We start from the raw sequence: 21,496 nt of genomic DNA, 5'->3' as shown, positions 1-21,496 counted from the left end.
GCCTAAAAAGGGGGCGTGGCCTCTGTCCTCGCCGGTAATGGCGTCAGAGGGTGTGTTGTGCGGCTTCGCGGCAGTGCTAAGATCCGCTGTGCGGGCCGGTCGGGGGCGAGCAAGTGCCCTGTGATAGTCTCCCAAGGAGGCATTATGCCGGCTTCCACAAGTTTACGTACCAATTTCGCTAAACAAGAGAGAAGAAGAAGACTGGTATACTGTCTGAGTCTAATGTAGTGAGTGCATATAGTGCTAGTAGAATTCCTGAAACTCCCACTAATGTTAGAGCAGAGGCCGACGAAGTGGCAGGTTAGATGGATACATGCCAAGAATGTTATGTACTGTGATTGCAAGTTGCTAGTGCTACTGTGACACAACTTTCTGCTGAAATTGTTTGTTTCAATCTTAAAGAGCATTGGTTACAGTATGTTTTTCTTTCTTCATATAGATGCTCCTTCTAAACTAACAAGGAAGGAGTTGGCTATCCGGGCCCGGCAACGGAAGCTGGAGGCAATTGTCGCCGAATATCTGCGGCTGGTGGCCCAGGAGGAGGAGGATTACTCGCAGTCGCAGTCAACATCCACGACAACTGCATCCTCCTCCCCTGGGTCATACAGTTAGCGCAAAACTCCAGCGGTATGGAGCCGTAGTCCGGCAGCCACCCGCCGCCGCTGAGCAGCAAAAACAACAGCTGCCCTCTACAGTATCTCCAAGTGCAAGGCTCGTGTGCACCGATTGACCCTGCGAGTGGCCTACCTTGAGCAGGAGGTGGCGAGGCAGAAAGCCCTGCTCAAGGACCTCCGGAGAGAGCTGCATGACCACCTGGCCACAGGAGGACACCGCCGGCAAAAGTAGAGAGACTGTCCCTTGCCCCTTTTTTAAAGACTTTTGGGGGGGTGGGAATTGGGCGTTGGGGTTTTGGGACTTTTGGGGACATTTGATTTCATGGACATTGGTTGGGGTTAGGGAGGGGGGTGGGTCGGGTCTTCTTTTGGGATAGTTTATTTTTGTTAGGGTCAAATAATTATTTATTTCAACTTAAACATAGCATACACGTTTTTTTTACTGTTTTGTGGGGGAGGCAGGGGGGGTTAACTGTACGTTTGTTTTCCTGAAACTTAACTGGCTGGTTGATTCAAATTGTCTAAATGCCTAAATTTGTACAAAAGAGCCACTGACAGAGTTAGTGAATTCAATTGTCCTACTACTTTACTAGTACTACCGGATGTATGACACTACAACGCATGCTTTCACTCCGCATGCCATTACGACGCAACTTTTACAACGCAAGTCATTACAACGACTTGCGTTGGGGGGCGCTGGATAGTGGAATAGTTTAATTTACTATTCCAACTCCAGTCCCTGTGGATAGTAGGGAAGGTTTTGGATAGTAATTAAACTATTCCCTATCCTAGAGCGCCCTCCAGCGCAAGTCGTTGTAATGACTTGTGTGTAATAGTTGCTTCGTAAAGGTAGTGCGGAGTAATAGTTGCGTTGTAAAGGATGTTTCCCGTACTACCTTCAGTCTCTCCTCTCCTCCTACTCCAGTATTCTTCCTCCCCCAAAATGCTTATCTTACCTGTGATTCGTGTTTGAGAATAGGGCTAGGTACAGGGCTGGCTGCATGGCAAATGGCGATTACGGTTGGCTATGGAACCCTGGACGGATGAAATGGCATCGTTGTGGTGGTAATTGTAGTGGTACACACTGGCAGTAGCAGCATATGAAAAAAAGAAAATGAAACATTGAGTGGCCTGAGCGAAGCATTAGAACAGTACGATAGATAATACAGTACACAAGAACAGTGCCATATATTGTAGCCTAAGCAATGCTAAAGTATTGCCTATCTGCCCTCAGAGAGAGTAAACTCTTAGTACATTAAATTAGTTTTAAAAATAGCAAAGAAACTAATCAAATACCTGTAGGGATGAATTTGAAGCAGAGAGCAAATGCAGAGAGTCGCACTCATAGAAGTTCACAATAATAACATTTAAAAGATAAAGAGAAGTAAAGAGGATACTGTAACTGTATGTTGTAGTTGTCCTGTTCAATTTGGGAAGCTGCATACATCCAGCCATTCCTCTTATTTGCGGTACTCCTCCATTCCATCTGACGCTCCGTCGATCAATCTTGGTGACCAGACACACTGTCCACTGCCTGCCTGGCGGATGCGGAATTGCGGATTGCTATGGTAAGCCTGAGTTAATGTTTTTCCCATCGCACAGGGTAAAAGCCGGCCTGTAATTGTCGACGGAAAAACAGGAATGAATATTAAAACACCACGGAAAAAAAATATAAGGTACGGTGTGTAGTGCAAAAATAACACTTTCACTTTCAGAGGCGACAGTATTACATACAAGCATCATTTCTAAAGTGCGTACTCTGAGTCTCCTTTTCAAGGATAGTAATTAGCACACAGAAGGCCAGGGCCATGCAGACGGTCAAGGCAAGCACCACTGAGTGAACCAACCTCCATGTAGCATACCTCTTTGACACAGACAGACAAAGCAGATCTAATTTTATGCAGCAAGCCAAATAGCCACAATTTTACATGAACTGCTGTCTGGACTCTGGCATAACAAAACTACACTGGCTCGACCACTCCATACCATGACTAGACAGACATGTAGTTCTGCTGTGGTTGTTGTTGACTTATTTACCTGTTTGCCACTCATGAAATGGCCATAATTCTTCCATAAACCGACAATGATGATCCATCCATCCCAGTGAGTGACTGTAAAGATATTATGTAACTTTGATCATCAAGACTCATCATCCTCATGGTATTGGCAAACTCAATGTTGTTCATGCAGTCACAGTCTACACACAGTAAATCCAAGGACATTTTCCATATTAAAAAATGGAACGCAGTGGCCCCTGCAGTAGAAGTACAATTAGCATTAAACAAGGTAAAAACAGAGTAGACGAGTTACATTTAGTGTGTAAAAGATTAAATAATAACAGAACACATATGATTAATTTCATGCACAACAAACAAACAGCAATTGCTTTCATCAAAGCCAGACACAGTGTTGTCCACTGCCATCTCATCAATCATTAGCTGTTCCACTTTTTGTCCGCATCTTATTCTTAAAGTGAAGGCCCACAGAGCAGCCTCTCATGTCAATTTCAGAAGTAACAGACAGCATATAGTCAGTAATTCCAGTCCCACTTCTTTTGAGGGGACTCGTCTACGAAGCGACAGTTTCTTGATTCTGCATAATCCAGCCATCTGCCTTGAAGGAAATGGATAGGGGGAGTCTGGAGGAGGAGGATAGAGGAGCATGACTGAGTTGTGAACTTGTGAACTTCAGGAATGCAGACCGCGGCACCTTCAATAAGGAAATAAGACGAAGACAGTGCTGCTGATAGATTTGTTGTGATTAGAGTTTTGTTGTGGTAAAAGTTGCAAAACAAAGAAAGACACACAGGAATAAAAGTGAATAAGGATGAAAAAAAGAAAGTCAGTATTTCAGGCCTAGGTGTCAGGAAAGTAGAGCTCATCCTCAAACTCTGTGAATTGAAACAGGAGTAGGTCAGCTAACAGAGAAGAACTTCCTTCAACTAAGTCGGTGTCCTCTTCTTCCTGGGTGGATTCACATATTTTGTAATCTGGTGGTATGAAGTGCTGATTCATCTTGATCATTGTAAGCCTCTCCACATTTTTGAGTGAGAGGCGGGTCCTTTTTGAAGTTACAATGGCACCAGCAGCACTGAAAACACGTTCAGAAGACACACTTGCGAGTGGGCAAGACAAATAATTTAGAGCCAGCTTGGTGATCTGTGGCCATTGACCCCTTTTCCCATACCAATACAGCAATGGATTCCGATCAATGAAGACCTCTGTTGGGTCATCCAGATAGGCCTGCACCATCCACGCAAGGTCATACAGGGGTGCTCCACTTTGCGTACCATCTGTGGCTTTTGCATCAACACTGGAACAAGCGGAGGAGGAGCTACACGCGGATCCAAGATGGACGCGTGAGCAGAGGGCTCCCGAGACCCCTTCCGTCACCCACATCTATCCTGGCATTAATCCTGAATTGGTCGACGGGTATTTCATGCTGATGCCCTGCTGATATTGAAAGCTTTTTTCGGAATTTGATTTGGCCGCCGGGAACTGGACTTGCTGCACCCCGTAATCTGAGGCCTACGGTGACGAGAGTCCGGGGGTTTTAATTCCCGAGGTGCCCAGGTGGTAATCGAACAACAACGGCTGGAGGGACGCCTCCGTTGCCCCTGTGGCACTTTCGGTTTTGATTTCGGTCATCATTGGTGTCGACTCATCGCTGATTGATACTGCTGCCCTGGCTTGGTTGCCATCTCTCCTCTGGCCGTCGTTCCTCGACTTCTCGATTTACTGCGCTTGCCACAGAGGGATTCATTCTTACCAGATCTCGGAGGACCCTTCGGAACTCGTCGATCGCCATGGCAGGCAGGTCGGATGCTGAGAGGCGCAACACCAGAGGCCCGAATCGAGGGGGAACCGCTCAGACCCAGACTATTGAACGCTTTACTCGTCCGAAGGGATCCCCGGGTGGTTCGAGCAGGGCCCTCGTAGTGGCTGGCGACGATCCTCCTGCGAATGAGGAGCCGACTTTGACGGATGTCATGGGCGCTATTGCCAATATCCAGACTTCGATGGGTCAGCAATACGAAACGCTAGCCACTAAATTGGATACGGTTGTGATTGAGGTCAACCTTATCAGGACAGACCTGGGGAAAACCAACGAACGGGTCAAATCTCTGGACGTAAAGACAGCAAGCTTGATTACAGATGTATCGGATCTTCTGACCGAGGTCCGCGACCTTCGCATGGCCAGGGACTCGTTTGCCCGTCGGCTGGATGATTTTGAGAGCCGAGCCAGACGAAATAATGTTCGCATTATAGGTGTTCCGGAGAATTCTACGGATGTGCCAACGGATCTTTTGGTAGAGGACCTTATCCAAAACTATTTGACACCAAAGGGCCTTAGTAAACTTTTTGCTGTGGAGCGTGCTCATAGGATTCCAGGTGGGAAGCCCAAGCTCGTGGCCGCTCCGAGGCCTATCATAGCCAGGATTTTTTACTTCCGTGACAGAGACGCTATCCTGCAGGCCTCCCGTACTAATGGTCCTACCAAGTTTGAAAATGTGTCGGTCAGTTTCTATCCGGTATTCACTCAGGAGGTGCAGAAGCAACGTATGGCCTTTACGGGGGTGAAGCGACGCCTCAGAGATATGGAACTGAAGTATGCCATGCTTTTTCCGGCTCGCCTGAGGATTGTGCATAATGAACGTACATTTTTCTTTGATCGTCCTGAAGTAGCCAGTGACTGGCTAGACTCCTTGCCGACGCAACACACCAATCCGGAGAGTTCGAGAGGTGCCGAAGGTGGCCTGGAAGCACAGGATCAGTGAGTCGGTATCGATGAGCCATTATTGGACGCTTTGCAGTGGCTCTGTGATAGTGATGTTTTATACGTTGTATACCCAGGGTTGGGGGGATTCGGGACTCTTTCTCCTCAGGGGACGTTTTTCTCTCTCTTCTTGTAGGTTAGTTTAATGGGGCGACAGGCACACTGCAAGTTGGGGTGGCTTTCTGGTCTACCGCAGGGGTGCAGGGTGGGGGGTTGTGTGTTGAGGGTTCTTTGGGGGAGGTAGGAGGGTCTTTCCTTGTTTGTTTGTTTCGAGGCTCTGATTTGATTGCTATCTTATCCTTTGTGCCTGCTTTGTGGCGGGGGGGACTGTTGGTTTCTGTTTTGGATGGGGGGTAGGGGGCTACGGGTGCTGAGCTGGAATGTTAATGGTCTCGGAGATAGAATAAAACGGGGGATAGTTTCACAGTATTTAAAGCGACTCTCCCCTGATGTTGTTCTACTACAAGAGATGCATCTGGTAGGCAATACGTGCCGTGCACTGAATAGAAGAGGCTACCATTTGGTGGCCCACTCTGGATTTACCACTAGATCGAGGGGTGTGGGTATCTTGGTTAGGAATTCCCTCCCCCTCGAAGTAGATGACGAGGTGTTGGATGATAGGGGCCGTTATGCTGCTGTCGTGGGTCGCTGGGAGGGGAAGACGGTCTCCATTTTGTCTGTGTATGTTCCCCCTGGTCTACAATCCACCACATTCTCGGATTTGGGGGGGTGGTCCTGGGACTCCCCGATGGTTTGCTGGTGGTGGGTGGTGATTTTAATTCGGTTGTCAGTGGAGAGGAGGATCGCAGTCCATGTAGAACCCTCCCCACGTCGCAGCTATGGTTGGGAAATTTCATGGATACCCTGGGGTTAGCAGATTGTTGGAGGCAACTACACCCTGGACAGCTCCAGTATACCTTTCATTCGGGGGCCCACGGTAGTCTCTCGTGACTTGACTATATTCTTGTACCAGCAGCGCAGATGGTATCCGTGAGAGAAATTAGACATCTGGCAATAGGGATCTCAGATCACTCCCCACTATGGCTTACTATTGATGTGCGGCTGGAGTCCAGGGGTCGTGTCGCTCCTATTAATCCGTGGCATCTTCGTAACCCTAACATTAGTAAGGAAGTGGTTAAGTGTATGGAACATTACTTTGTTGAGAATGAGGGGTCAGTATCCTCCCCTGTTATTTTATGGGAGGCGTACAAGACTGTGATCCGGGGTCAGACTCTTTCTTTGATTGCCAGCGACAGGAGGCCCAGAACTGTAGAGGTGGTACGACTTGAAACTGATATCTCTGAGTTGGAGGAATGTATGGAATCTGTATTTACGCCTGATAACTTGCATTCCTTGGCGCTTAAACAGTTAGAATACAGAGCTCTGGTGACCGATGCGGCTAAGTCAATGCATCGTGAACAGCAGGGACGCCTGTATGATGTGGGTGACAAGGCTGGGAAATTGCTGGCTTGGCTTGATAAACGGGATAGAGTGAATCGTGTGGTGCCTGTTATTGAGCGAATAGATGGTGTGCGTGTTGTGGACCCGATCGAGATAGTTGAGGTCTTTGCCCAGCACTTTCGGAAGGTGTATTCGCCGGTCTCGGATAGACCTGAGGAGGACTCGCACCTGTTGCTCCGTGATATCACGTTGCCTAGTCTGTCAGACTCGGATAGGGAGCTTATGGAGGCGGATTTTTCTACCGATGAAGTAGCGCTCGCTATCCGTGCACTTCGCCCGGGTAAGGCTTCGGGCCCGAATGGTTTGCCAGTTGAGCTGTATAAGTTGTGTCCCGACCAAATGGCGCCGTACCTTCGTCGATCGTTTTTGGTGTTACGAGATCTCGGGCTTCTCCCCCGAGATCAGAGACTGGCGTCCATTGTGGTCATCCACAATGATGGTAAGCCTCGGGAACACTGTTCATCATATCGGCCGATCTCGCTTCTGAATGTAGAACCGAAGGTTCTTGCTAAAATTCTGGCGAGCCGCATGATCACGGTGATCGGCGATTTGGTGCACCCTGATCAGTCTGGATTCATCCCCCACCGTAATACGGCACTCAATCTTCGACGTCTCCATGGTGTCCTGGCGAGGGCGGGGTCTCTTGCTGACCTGGCCATCTTGGTTTCCCTTGACGCCTCGATGGCCTTCGATACGGTGGAATGGCCATATTTGTGGGCTGCCCTAGCCAAATTTGGCTTTGGTCCCAAGTTTATCGGGTGGGTTAAACTTTTATACGAACAACCGCTCGCTCAGGTGGTGGTTAATGGACGGGCCTCGGCTCCTTTTGTCCTTGGGCGTGGCACGAGACAGGGCTGCCCTCTGTCGCCGCTCCTTTTCGCGCTCGCTCTCGAACCCCTTGCTGAGTGGCTCCGTTGGGAGCCCTCGCTTAAGGGCATACGGTGGTCCCCTACCTTCGAGGACCGAGTGTCGCTCTATGCCGATGACATACTGTTGTACCTCACTTCTCCCCGTAAATCGTTGGGTGTCCTGTTTGATGTCTTGAGCTCTTTCGGAAAGAATTCTGGTTTGATTATCAACTGGACTAAATCCTGTATTTACCCACTTGCGGGTGGCCAACCTTCTTTGCCTCGCTTCTGCCCTATACCTATCTCCAGTGTTGGTTTCAAGTATTTGGGGATCTACGTTTCTTTAGACCCCAAAGTCCGATTTGAGCGGAATCTACAGCCCCCGTTGGCCCGACTTCGATCGGATGTAGCGGCGTGGAGTAAATTGCCTCTTTCCCCTTTGGGGTGGGCGGCCTTATTTAAAATGATGTCTCTTCCACGATTCTTGTACGCCGTCCAGAACACGCTGGATCTAGTTCTAGCTGATTATTTCCGTGAGATCGAGGGCCTCCAGAGGAAATTGGTTTGGGACGGACGGCCACGCATAGTGCTGGCGAAATTGACTCTGCCTTGGTATGACGGTGGTATAGCTTTGCCGGATGTCAGGCGCTATTATTGGGCGTCCCAGTTGAGTGCTATCAACCACGCCATGTATGGACCTGTTCCGAATCCCGCTTATGATATGGACAAGTGGCAGCTGCTGGGGGGCAATTATAATAGAGCGCTTTACTCCAAGATTGACAGGAGATGTTTGACGGGCCCCACTGCGGTGGCCATACGTGTATGGGATAGTGCAACATCGGCCACGGGCTGGACTGATAGACTCACTAGGGCGACTCCTTTATATGCAGCTGAGAGGCTGGGCGGTCTGTGGTCTTCAAAGGGATTTGATCGGTGGGACCTTATCGGTATCAGCAAAGTGGGTGATCTTTGGGCCACCAATAGAGTCAAAACTTTTGACGAGTTAAAGCGGGAATATACGCTGAATGATAGCGAATATTTCCGATACCTTCAGATCCGTCATGCGCTCAACTCGGTCTTCCCCACTGGTACATTGATTCCTGAGTCTTCTCCTTTGGAGGATAGGGTGCTGGATGGACATGTTCCTGATAGTACTATTTCCCTCATATACAAAAAACGTATTAATACCCGTTCGGATCTCCTACTACAGCTGCGTGAGGCGTGGACGGGTGACGGGCTGGAGTTGGACGATGAGGACTGGCAGGCTGCAGTGTCCTCCCCTAAGGAAGTCGCTATTCCGGCGCGTCTCCGACTGGTGCAGCTAAAGATTCTTCATCGTGTCTATGTTACGGGTCCACGGTTGATACATATGGGTTATTCGGTGGATGGGTTATGTCGGCGTGGATGTGGCTTGCTTGCTACCTTCCTTCATATTATATGGGAATGCCCGGAGGTAGTGGCCTTCTGGAATCGTGTGCATGCGGTGATGCGAGAGGTGACGGGCGTCGGGCTATTTCCTGAGGCCCGACGCTGTCTCCTGAATATTTGGGAACCGAATGACTGCACCGTTGCTCAGACTCAATGGGTCACAGTGGGCAGTATGATTGCAAAAAGAGACATCGCTCAACTCTGGGGGTCACATAGGGTGCCACTGATCTCGACCTGGGAGGAGAACATGGACTGGTGCATGTTTCGTGAAAAAATTGTATACATCTGCCGGGGTAGGCCCAAGAAGTGGGTTAGGATTTGGGGTCAGTGGAACTCCTTACAGGATCTCCTTGACTTTACGTTCCAGTATTTTGCCTTTCTGTTCTCTGTGAAGTGTTACTTGCTCCTGATCCCCGTCATCCATCTCCATGTTTTGTGATGCTTGCTCTTCGTTGTCTCCCCCCTACCGCACGTAGCAGACCCCATACTGATACACTTGCCTCAAATCTTTTCTTGTGGGTATTCTTTTTGTTGTTTGTGTGTATTAAAATATGAAAACCTTTTATTTATCCTCATCTGTCAGGTGCTCCTAATCACATCCTGCTTCTAAGCTGCCGGACCCTCGGGTTGTTGGCTGATGAGCTATGTACTGTTTTATTTTTGCTGATTTGCACTACTGACCGGCCGTGTTGGTTGTAGGTTTAAAAAAAAAAAAAAACACTGGAACAAGCAAACCCTTGATGAATTATCCAATCAGCTTCCGACAATATTATGGCTGGGCTTGGTGCAGGTGAGGGTGATGATATGGTTGCTGGTGTCGGTAACGTCTCTGAGGGAAAGTGACTGCCTTCGGCCACAGAATTGGACCTTGACGCCGGATGGCCTGCCGATTCAGTAGTACTTGTGGCGGTTCCTTCAATTTCCTGCCGCTCTTTTTTTAACCGAGTGGCTGACAGAGCTAGCCAATGTTTGTACTTTGAAACATCTGCTTCATAAAAAGGAATGAATGTATTGCTGGCCAGTGCCTTTTTGTACCGTGGATCCAGAATAGTGGCACAAATGTAATGTTGTTCACAATGTATTCCTTTAAACCTTACATTGTCAAGTGTGCGGGTTAATAAGCTCTCCGCCAACTGATATGCGTCTTGCTTTTCTGCATCATCTTGGAACGTTGAAGACACCGCCTTCAGTTGGTGCTCTAGCATGCGCAACAATGGGATAGCTTTGCCCAAAGTACAGTCCTATCTGCTGACTTCACGAGTGAAGACTTCCAAAAGGATGAAGCATGTCTCTTAGGCTTTTAACTAGGTCCCATTACTCCACCTCTAGCCTCATGTCTTTCATAGAAGCACCCCGTGCGTTAAAGACTTACTCATTGATTACCAAGTACTGCTCAAACAGACGCTCAAGCAAGTAGAAGGTTGAGTTCCAACGTGTTGCCACCTCCTGGATGAGTCCTCTACTGGCACTCTACGGACACGTTGAATGATCCTCAGCTGCTTCCGGGCCTTAAAAGAATGGCTGAAATGTGTGCAGATTCTTCAGCAGGTGGTCAGTAACTTGCTGACTTTGTTTTCTTTTTTCAAGAAATCTTGAACAACAATGTTAATAATGATGCAGCCATTTAAAGACCTTACTGTTAAACTCCTCCAAAATGTTTACTGCAATATGAGATTTCTCCATGGCAAACATTGCAACTGTTGCAGGTTTCCGAGTAGCTTGAAAAATTGTGGCACTGTGACCACCTGCAGCTATCTTGTCTCTAACCCCGGCAAAAGAGACCCTGTTTGCAGTGATGCACATGTAATCAATGGCTTGGCAACTGGTCCACATGTCTGTTATCAGGTGGATAGTGTGAACAGCACTCTTCTGCAAAGCTGCCCCGATCACCTCCAGCACATCTTGATGTAGTGCTGGAACCACAACTCTGGCAAAATAGAAGCGGCTAGGAACCTTCCATTTAGGGCAGACTGTTGCCACAAATTCTAGAAAACCCACCCCTTCCACGAAAGAAAATTGGAGAAGGTCCAGCGCTAACATTTTAGCCAGCATTGCATTATAAACACGTGCCGTTGGGTGGTTGCGTTCCAATGGCGTCTCCGACCAAAACATGCTTTTAATGGTGGTCTGGACCATTTTTATATATGATGAGGATCCAGACCTCTTCAACCCAGTTGGCTCATTGATGTACTTGTTCGCATTGGTGTCTCTACCAGACTACTGTGCCTCCTTGATGTTGCTGGGGTAGAGGAGGGTGTGGGTGCCACCACTGTTGTGCTGCTGCCAGGGGTACTGTGTGTACCAGAAAAAATGTCTCCCGGTTGTTCAACTCCGCCTGCACAATCAGCTCCACCTCGTCATCAAATGCAATATCAATGTCTACATTTGGATTTGTACTTTTCGCTTTCCAGATATTACTTAGGTGTGCCTCCCACTGGATAATGTGGTGTTTTTTGAGATGACCTCTCTGGCCTCCGGTACCATAGTTGGTACCAAGCTTACCCCGACTAACTACTTGTTTACAAATCGAACAAATGACTAGGTTTTCCGCCTTTTTGCTAATACTAAAGAAGTCCCAAACTGGGGAGTTGAGATTTCTGGTGGTGGTGGAGGTGCTACTTTCAATGCCAGATGAAGTGGAGAATGGGTGTGGCTGAATTTGACTCTGTTGTGCACTTACAGCACCACTACTTGAGGTAATGGAGGTCGAGCTGGATGGAGGTCCCTGCCGGCCCTTCTGACGAGAAAATATGGAAGCTGTAGGTCGTGTTGGTGTAGTAGTTACCTGTGTTGGTGGTGGTACCACCAGTGGTGCCACGCCACATACATCCTGCACAGCAGCATTTCTGGACAGGTTAAAAATGTCTGTCTGCTGCATGCCCGCTGGGGCTGGAGTGACGACTGTGATGACTGGGTCGTCATCGTCAGACTGTTCATCAGCTGCAGAATACACCACTTCTACTTCTTGTTTGCATCACCCATAAGTGAAAGCCTTGCGTGAACCTTCCTTTTAGAAAGCTTTGTTGCCTCATGGCGTGCCTCCCTCTCAGACTGCATTGGTGGGTGCCAATCAAGATCTAGATCATCAGAAGGAAGGGGGCTTGAAGAAGAACTTGTACTAGCCCTCCTTGACCGTTTTCTTGCAGGGGATCTGGAAGACAATGGATCATCAGGAGGAGTGGCTTGCTCGGATGATACCTCCGCTTGAATCTCGATTTCCTGATGTGCCCCTACTTCTGGAGGAACAAGCATTGTGGGCAGTTGTGCCTCTCCATGCGCCTCTCCATGTGCCTCTCCATGCGCCTCTACTTGTGCCTCTACTTGCGCCTCAACTTGCGCCTCTACTTGCACCTCTACTTGCGCCACTCCTTGCACCAGTCCTTGTGCCACTCCTTGCACCTCTCCTAGTGCCACTCCTTGCGCCTCCCCTTGCGCCTCCCCTTGCGCCTCTACTTGCGCCTCTCCTTGTTGCACCTGTGGTTGTCATTGTGGCTGTGGTTGAACACTCGTCAGATGAGTTACACCCTGCGTTGATTGGATGCTACTTTGCGATGAGTCAACGTCAACATCACTGGTCGATGGTGAAAGAGCAATTAAAGAGGCTGCCTCTACGGCAATCAAGGACTTGGTACAAAAGGGGATGGTGATGGACGGAGCATCTGAACCAATCAAACACTCACACCCAATCAAAAGATCTGGGTTTGATCCATCACCGTTCTTTAGCCCACTCTGCCACCCCAGTTCAGACATGGCTATATGCAAATCAGTCTGACCCTGTGCCTCATGGGAACAGTCCAGCCAGAACTGCCAAGCCATGCCTTCCCTGGACCGGAAACAAGCTTCCGAGGAACGGTTTCTGGCATTCCAGCCGTCTTCAGCCCGGCTTGCTTGAATCCAGTGGCAAAGTGAGCAAGGGACTCACGTCTGAGCATACCCTGCCACACTTATGGTGGCCAAAGCGGTACAAAAGGGGGTGGTGATGGACGGAGCATCTGAACCAATCAAACACTCACACCCAGTCAAAAGATCTGGGTGTGATCCATCACCTTTCTTTAGCCCACTCTGCCACCCCAGTTCAGACATGGCTATAGGCAAATCAATCTGACCCTGTGCCTCATGGGCACAGTCCAACCCGAACTGCCAAGCCATGTCTTCCCTGGACCGGAAACAAGCTTCCGAGGACCGGTTTCTGGCATTCCAGCCATCTTCAGCCCGGCTTGCTTGAATCCAGTGGCAAAGTGAGCAAGGGACTCACGTCTGAGCATACCCTGCCACACTTATGGCGGCCAAAGCGGTACAAAAGGGGGCGGTGATGGACAGAGCATCTGAACCAATCAAAAACTCACACCCAGTCAAAATATCTGGGTTTGATCCATCACCCTTCTTTAGCCCACTCTGCCACCCCAGTTCAGACATGGCTATATGCAAATCAGTCTGACCCTGTGCCTCATGGGAACAGTCCAGCCCGAACTGCCAAGCCATGCCTTCCCTGGACCGGAAACAAGCTTCCGAGGACCGGTTTCTGGCATTCCAGTCGTCTTCAGTCCGGCTTGCTTGAATCCAGTGGCAAAGTGAGCAAGGGACTCAGGTCTGAGCATACCCTGCCACACTTACGGCGGCCAAAGCGGTACAAAAGGGGGTGGTGATGGACGGAGCATCTGAACCAATCAAAGCTTTCAGAGCTCTCCCTAGTGGGAGTACTAGGGCTGCGAGCTAACTGCGATCACTCATTTAAAACTGCTGCATTATCGTGATTGTGATTATTGTTTTTAGGCATTTTAAAATTTATGTGCTTGAATTTTCTTGGGGGTTTTTAATTCTACTATTTTAAAGGGGAATTTAGAGCAGGCACACTAACACCCCTCCTCACGCTACAAACCTCTTTTCTCTGCCTCGCCTAGGCGTTTTGTTTTCGCGGTAGGCGGCGGCGGGCGCCATCTTTGGTGTGGGCTGGGGCTGCGCTCTAGTCGCGCCGGCCTCCCGCCCTCCCAGACTATTTAGCTGGGTGTTTTCTGACGCTCGCTGCCTTTCAGAGCTCTCCCTAGTGGGAGTACTAGGGCTGTGAGCTAACTGCGATCCCTCATTTAAAACTGCTGCATTATCGTGATTGTGATTATTGTTTTTAGGCATTTTAAAATTTATGTGCTTGACTTTTCTTGGGGGTTTTTAATTCTACTATTTTAAAGGGGAATTTAGAGCAGGCACACTAACACCCCTCCTCACGCTACAAACCTCTTTTCTCTGCCTCGCCTAGCCGCTTTGTTTTCGCGGTAGGCGGCGGCGGGCGCCATCTTTGGTGTGGGCTGGGGCTGCGCTCTAGTCGCGCCGGCCTCCCACCCTCCTCACGCCCTATAAAATCAGTACCATGTCCAGACGGCGCAGCGGGCTGGCGCAGCGGGCGCGCGCCGAAACCGCGCCAAAGCCAAGCCCGTCTGCGCCCATCCGCGACCGGACTCGGCCAAGGGCGACCCCCCCTGGTCCTCGATAATGCTACTCATCCCAGCAACTAAAACTGTTGAACTCAGGTAATGTACATCAAGGCTGCAATATTGCACCTCTTACCACTGCAGTGGACGTCACCCCCCCCACCTTGCCCTGGGTGTAGCTACCAACTCCCACAACATCATCTGTCAGCTCATTTAGCCCTTAATCACACCCTGTTTCACGATTTGGACAAAACTTCTTTCCATGGCTGTCGAGCAGCGCTTATTAACACACGCTCCCTTCCATGCCACAGCCTCCAGATCAGCGAGTTCATTCTCGCCCATGATCTGGATTTACTTTTTGCCACTGAAACCTGGGGAGACGCCGGATCAGGACCGGATTTTTGTATTGCTACCCCAGAAGGCTATAGTGTAGCTAGACATGATAGACTCATAGGAAGAGGTGGCGGACTAGCCATTATTTATAAGAACAAATATCGTACCACCTTCGAGCCCATCAATTCCATCAACTGTGAAGCAGCAATTTTTGCTATCAACATTAATCAGAAACAAGCCCTTAAAGGAATTTTGTTATATCGACCTCCTGGCCCCCGAAGCCCCTTTCTCTCTACTCTTTCGGACTTCGACGACCATATTATAAGTTCTGCTGAATATATGATACTGGGAGATTTTAACTTCCATTTGGAAGAGCAGGATAATTATGAAACCAGTCAACTTATTGCCGATCTTTCAACTTTGGGACTTCATCAATTGGTCAAGGGAATCACACACCAGGCGCGACATACATTAGATGGTCTGTTCACCAATAATCCCGATATTTTGGTATTGGATACTCTTCCCATCATGTGGTCAGATCATAGGGCTATTATCTTTGGGATACATACCCGGATTACAAACCCCCCCCCCGGGCCACGAACCAGGACAGGGATTCGTGCCTGGAAGAATGCGGATATCCCTCAGATGCTAGATCTCTTGTCTTCTTCCTGCCCCAAGGGAGGAGGCAATCCTGCATTACTAGCTTCCGACTTCCAAGATTGGATTCGGAATGCCGCTGATCAAGTGGCCCCGGAGAAGTTTATGAGACCTAATAGAACGTCTCCATCGGCGGCCTGGTACACTGAAGATCTCAGACTTCATCGGCAACACTGCAGGAACCTGGAAAGGCGTTGGAGGAAAGTTTACTGCCCCATAGCCAAGCAAACCTATAAAGATGTCCTTATAATATATAAAAAGGCGATCATCGCTCGAAAAACTGTCTTTTTCTCGGCCCAAATAGAGAATGCCAATAACTCTGTTAGAGAGCTATTCTCTGTTGTTACCATTTTGTCCACTCCCTCCACGGGCCCCGGGGTTGAACCCTCACAGACTTTTTGTAATGATCTATCCACCTTTTTTACTACCAAGGTGGCAGACATATACTCATCCTTCGAAGGGGACACAAGGACTAGACTTAGAGTTTGCACTGAGGAAGAAGTAACCTCTGATCATGATCATGATCGCCTTCCCTGTTTTGCTCCCATCACGCAAGACCATATTAGCAGACTCATTTACACCACTAAGTCTGGTTCCCCCTTGGACCCCTGTCCTCCATCTGTGATGGCAAATCTTACAGAAGTGATCTCACGGCCACTCATGGAAATCTGCAATACTGCATTTCAGACCGGTCAATATCCTAGGTCATGGAAGAAGGCTGTGATCAAACCACTTTTGAAAAAACCCTCCTTGAATCCTACAGCTGTGGCCAGTTATAGACCCATTGCGTGTCTCCCCTTTCCTGCCAAAATATGCGAATCTCGGATGAATAAGCAACTCTCAGAGTTCGTCGATACTCACCAACTTCTCGACGAAATGCAGTTTGGTTTCAGGAAAGGGCATGGAATGGAGACCGCATTAATAAAGGCCTCAGATGAGATCAGAGCTATTATGGACCAGGGAGGTGCGGCCGTCCTGATCCTTCTGGACTTGTCTGCAGCCTTTGACACGGTCGACCATGTCATTTTGGTCGACCGTGTCACAGCCCTGGGGATAAACGGTATGGCCAGGGATCTTATTTCATCTTTCCTGGAAAACCGCTCCCAGACAGTGAGGCTGGGTGATTTCTACTCCCTTATCTCTGCACTCCCCTGTGGAGTCCCACAGGGCTCCTCGCTAAGTCCCACGTTATTTAACATCTACGTAGCGGACTTAGCGAGGGTAATTAAGGCCCATGGGGTACGACTTACATCTTACGCAGATGATACCCAGCTGGTTCTGGCAATCCATAGAGACGGCCCAGTGGTGGCAGCTAACTTCCAAAAAGCCATGCTCGCGGTCAGTACTTGGATGGCCTCTAATTGTCTGAGGCTTAACTCGGACAAGACCGAGATCATGACCTTCGGCAGGCTTTCCCCGGAATGGTCTACTATCTGGTGGCCTGCACAGCTGGGCCCTCCTCCTGTCCCGGTAGAAAAGGCCAGAAACCTGGGAGTTATTTTTGACAGTAAACTATCATTTGGCCTTCACTTCAACAAGGTTGTGTCATCAGCATTCTTCATCTTAAAAAAAATCAAGAAGTTACTGCCTTACCTCCCTATTTCAGCTTGGAAGACTTTGGTTTCAACTTTAGTATTCTCAAAAATAGACTACGGGAACGCCCTCTTCTTAAACACTCAGAAGCGTGTCTTAACAAAGCTACAGTCTATTCAGAATGCGGCTGCAAGGATTCTTCTTGATATCCCCCGCCGCCAGCCCACTACTCCCGCCATTCGTCATCTTCACTGGCTGAGAGTAGAGAGCCGAATTAAATTTAAGGCCCTCTGTATTGCCTACAAGGCAGTGCATGGCGTCGGACCCAGGTTTCTCACAGAAGCCTTTCAGCTGTATACCCCCAAGAGGCAACTTAGATCTGCTAATACCTGTCTCCTTTCAGTACCGCGCACGAGAACTGCCACCTGGGGAGATAGGCGCTTTCTGGTGGCTACTCCGAAACTTTGAAATCTTTTGCCACTGGCGATTAAAACTGCCCCTAACTTGATGAGTTTCCGCAGGCTCTTAAAAACGTGGTTGTTTAACCAGTAAATTGATGTTCTGACAACCAGTAAAGCGATGACTGATCTCTATTAGCTCCTCATGCGCCGAGACACCCCAGGGTATTCGTATGCGCAATAAAAATCTCGAAAATAAATAAATAAATAAATAAACACTCACACCAAGTCAAAAGATCTGGGTTTGACCCATCACCGTTCTTTAGCCCACTCTGCCACCCCACTTCAAACATGGCTATATGCAAATCAGTCTGACCCTGTGCCTCATGGGAACAGTCCAGCCCGAACTGTCAAGCCATGCCTTCCCTGGACCGGAAACAAACTTCCGAGGACCAGTTTCTGGCATTCCGGCCGTCTTCAGCCCGGCTTGCTTGAATTCAGTGGCAAAGTGAGCAAGGGACTCACGTCTTAGCATACCCTGCCAGACTTATGGCGGCCAAAGCGGTACAAAAGGGGATAGTGATGGACGGAGCATTTGAACCAATCAAACACTCACACCCAGTCAAAAGATCTGAGTTTGATCCATCACCGTTCATTAGCCCACTCTGCCACCCCAGTTCAGACATGGCTATATGCAAATCAGTCTGACCCTGTGCCTCATGGGAACAGTCCAGCCCGAACTGCCAAGCCATGCCTTCCCTGGAACGGAAACAAGCTTTCGAGGACCGGTTTCTGGAATTCCAGCCGTCTTCAGCCCGGCTTGCTTGAATCCAGTGGCAAAGTGAGCAAGGGACTCACGTCTGAGCATACCCTGCCACACTTATGGCGGCCAAAGCGGTACAAAAGGGGGTGGTGATGGACGGATCATCTGAACCAATCAAACACTCACACCCAGTCAATAGATCTGGGTTTAATCCCTCACCATTCTTTAGCCCACGCTGCCACCCCAGTTCAGACATGGCCATATGCAAATCAGTCTGACCCTGTGCCTCATGGGAACAGTCCAGCCCGAACTGCCAAATCATGCCTTTCCTGGACCGGAAACAATCTTCCGAGGACCGGTTTCTGGCATTCCAGCCGTCTTCAGCCCGGCTTGCTTGAATCCAGTGGCAAAGTGAGCAAGGGACTCACGTCTGAGCATACCCTGCCACACTTATGGCGGCCAAAGAGGTACAAAAGGGGGTGGTGATGGACGGAGACTCTGAACCAATCAAACACTCACACCCAGTCAAAAGATCTGGGTTTAATCCATCACCGTTCTTTAGCCCACTCTGCCACCCCAGTTCAGACATGGCCATATGCAAATCAGTCTGACCCTGTGCCTCATGGGAACAGTCCAGCCCGACCTGCCAAACCATGCCTTTCCTGGACCGGAAACAAGCTTCCGAGGACCAGTTTCTGGCATTACAGCCGTCTTCAGCCCGGCTTGCTTGAATACAGTGGCAAAGTGAGCATTGGACTCACGTATGAGCATACCCTGCCACACTTATGGCGGCCAAAGTGGTACAAAAGGGGTTGGTGATGGACGGAGCATCTGAAGCAATCAAACACTCACACCCAGTCAAAAGATCTGGGCTTGATCCATCACCGTCCATCACCACCCCCTTTTGAACTGGGGTGGCAGAGTGGGCTAAAGAACGGTGAGGGATTAAACCCAGATCTTTTGACTGGGTGTGAGTGTTTGATTGGTTCAGATGCTCCGTCCATCACCACCCCCTTTTGTACCTCTTTGGCCGCCATAAGTGTGGCAGGGTATGCTCAGACGTGAGTCCCTTGCTCATTTCGCCACCGGATTCAAGCAAGCCAGGCTGAAGCAGCTGTAATGCCAGAAACCGGTCCTCGTAAGCTTGTTTCCGGTCCAGGAAAGGCATGGTTTGGCAGTTCGGGCTGGACTGTTCCCATGAGGCACAGGGTCAGACTGATTTGCATATGGCCATGTCTGAACTGGGGTGGCAGAGTGGGCTAAGGAACGGTGATGGATTAAACCCAGATCTTTTGACTGGGTGTGAGTGTTTGATTGGTTCAGATGCTCCGTCCATCACCACCCCCTTTTTTACCTCTTTGGCCACCATAAGTGTGGCAGGGTATGCTCAGACGTGAGTCCCTTGCTCACTTTGCCACTGGATTCAAGCAAGCCGGGCTAAAGACGGCTGTAATGCCAGAAACCGGTCCTTGGAAGCTTGTTTCCGGTCCAGGAAAGGCATGGTTTGGCAGTTCGGGCTGTACGGATCCAATGAGGCACAGGGTCAGACTGATTTGCATATGGCCATGTCTGAACTGGGGTGGCAGAGTGGGCTAAAGAACGGTGATGGATTAAACCCAGATCTTTTGACTGGGTGTGAGTGTTTGATTGGTTCAGATTCTCCGCCCATCACCACCCTCTTTTGTACCTCTTTGGCAGCCATAAGTGTGGCAGGGTATGCTCAGACGTGAGTCCCTTGCTCACTTTGCCACCGGCTTCAAGCAAGCCGGGCTGAAGACGGCTGTAATGCCAGAAACCAGTCCACGGAAGCTTGTTTCCGGTCCAGGAAAGGCATGGTTGGCAGTTCGGGCTGGACTGATCCAATGAGGCACAGGGTCAGACTGATTTGCATATGGCCATGTCTGACCTGGGGTGGCAGAGTGGGCTAAAGAACGGTGATGGATTAAACCCAGATCTTTTGACTGGGTGTGAGTGTTTGATTGGTTCAGATGCTCCGTCCATCACCACCCCCTTTGGTACCTCTTTGGCCGCCATAAGTGTGGCAGGGTATGCTCAGACGTGAGTCCCTTGCTCACGTTGCCACTAGATTCAAGCAAGCCGGGCTGAAGACGCTGTAATGCCAGAAACTGGTCCTCGGAAGCTTGTTTCTGGTCCAGGAAAGGCATGGTTTGGAAGTTCGGGCTGGACTGTTCCCATGAGGCACAGGGTCAGACTGATTTGCATATGGCCATGTCTGAACTGGGGTGGCCGAGCAGGCTAAAGAACGGTGATGGATTAAACCCAGATCTTTTGACTGGGTGTGAGTGTTTGATTGGTTCAGATGCTCCGTCCATCACCACCCCCTTTTGTACCTCTTTGGCCGCCATAAGTGTGGCAGGGTATGCTCAGACGTGAGTCCCTTGTTCACTTTGCCACTGGATTCAAGCAAGCCGGGCTGAAGACGGCTGTAATGCCAGAAACCGGTCCTCGGAGGCTTGTTTCCGGTCCAGGAAAGGCATGGTTTGGCAGTTCGGACTGGACTGGTCCAATGAGGCACAGGGACAGACTGATTTGCATATGGCTATGTCTGAACTGGGTTGGCAGAGTGGGCTAAAAAACGGTGATGGATTAAACCCAGATATTTTGACTGGTTGTGAATGTTTGATTGATTCAGATGCTCCATCCATCACCACCCCCTTTTGTACCTCTTTGGCCGCCATAAGTGTGGCAGGGTATGCTCAGACGTGAGTCCCTTGCTCACTTTTCCACTGGATTCAAGCAAGCCGGGCTGAAGACAGCTGTAATGCCAGAAACCGGTCCTCGGAAGCTTGTTTCCGTTCCAGGAGAGGCATGGTTTGGCAGTTCGGGCTGGACAGATCCAATGAGGCACAGGGTCAGACTGATTTGCATATGGCCATGTCTGAACTGGGGTGGCAGAGTGGGCTAAAGAACGGTGATGGATTAAACCCAGATATTTTGACTGGGTGTGAGTGTTTGATTGGTTCAGATGCTCCGTCCATCACCACCCCGTTTTGTACCTCTTTGGCCCCCATAAGTGTGGCAGGGTATGCTCAGACGTGACTAAGCATGGGCGTAAAATCCGTTCCGCTCGCGGATTTTGCGGATTTTCGGCAAATTCGCAATCCGCGAACTCTCGCGAACTTGCCGAAAATTCGTAAAATCCGTGCGAAGCAGATTTTTTGCTTGGTCGCACTTGCCAACTAGAATACTATACAATTTCGCGGGAGTAAACACTTGCGAACACGTAGATGCGGTGGGC

Source organism: Lissotriton helveticus, chromosome 8 (genome assembly GCF_964261635.1).
Source record: "Lissotriton helveticus chromosome 8, aLisHel1.1, whole genome shotgun sequence".
Taxonomy (NCBI): domain Eukaryota; kingdom Metazoa; phylum Chordata; class Amphibia; order Caudata; family Salamandridae; genus Lissotriton; species Lissotriton helveticus.
This window is presented reverse-complemented; position numbering follows the sequence as displayed.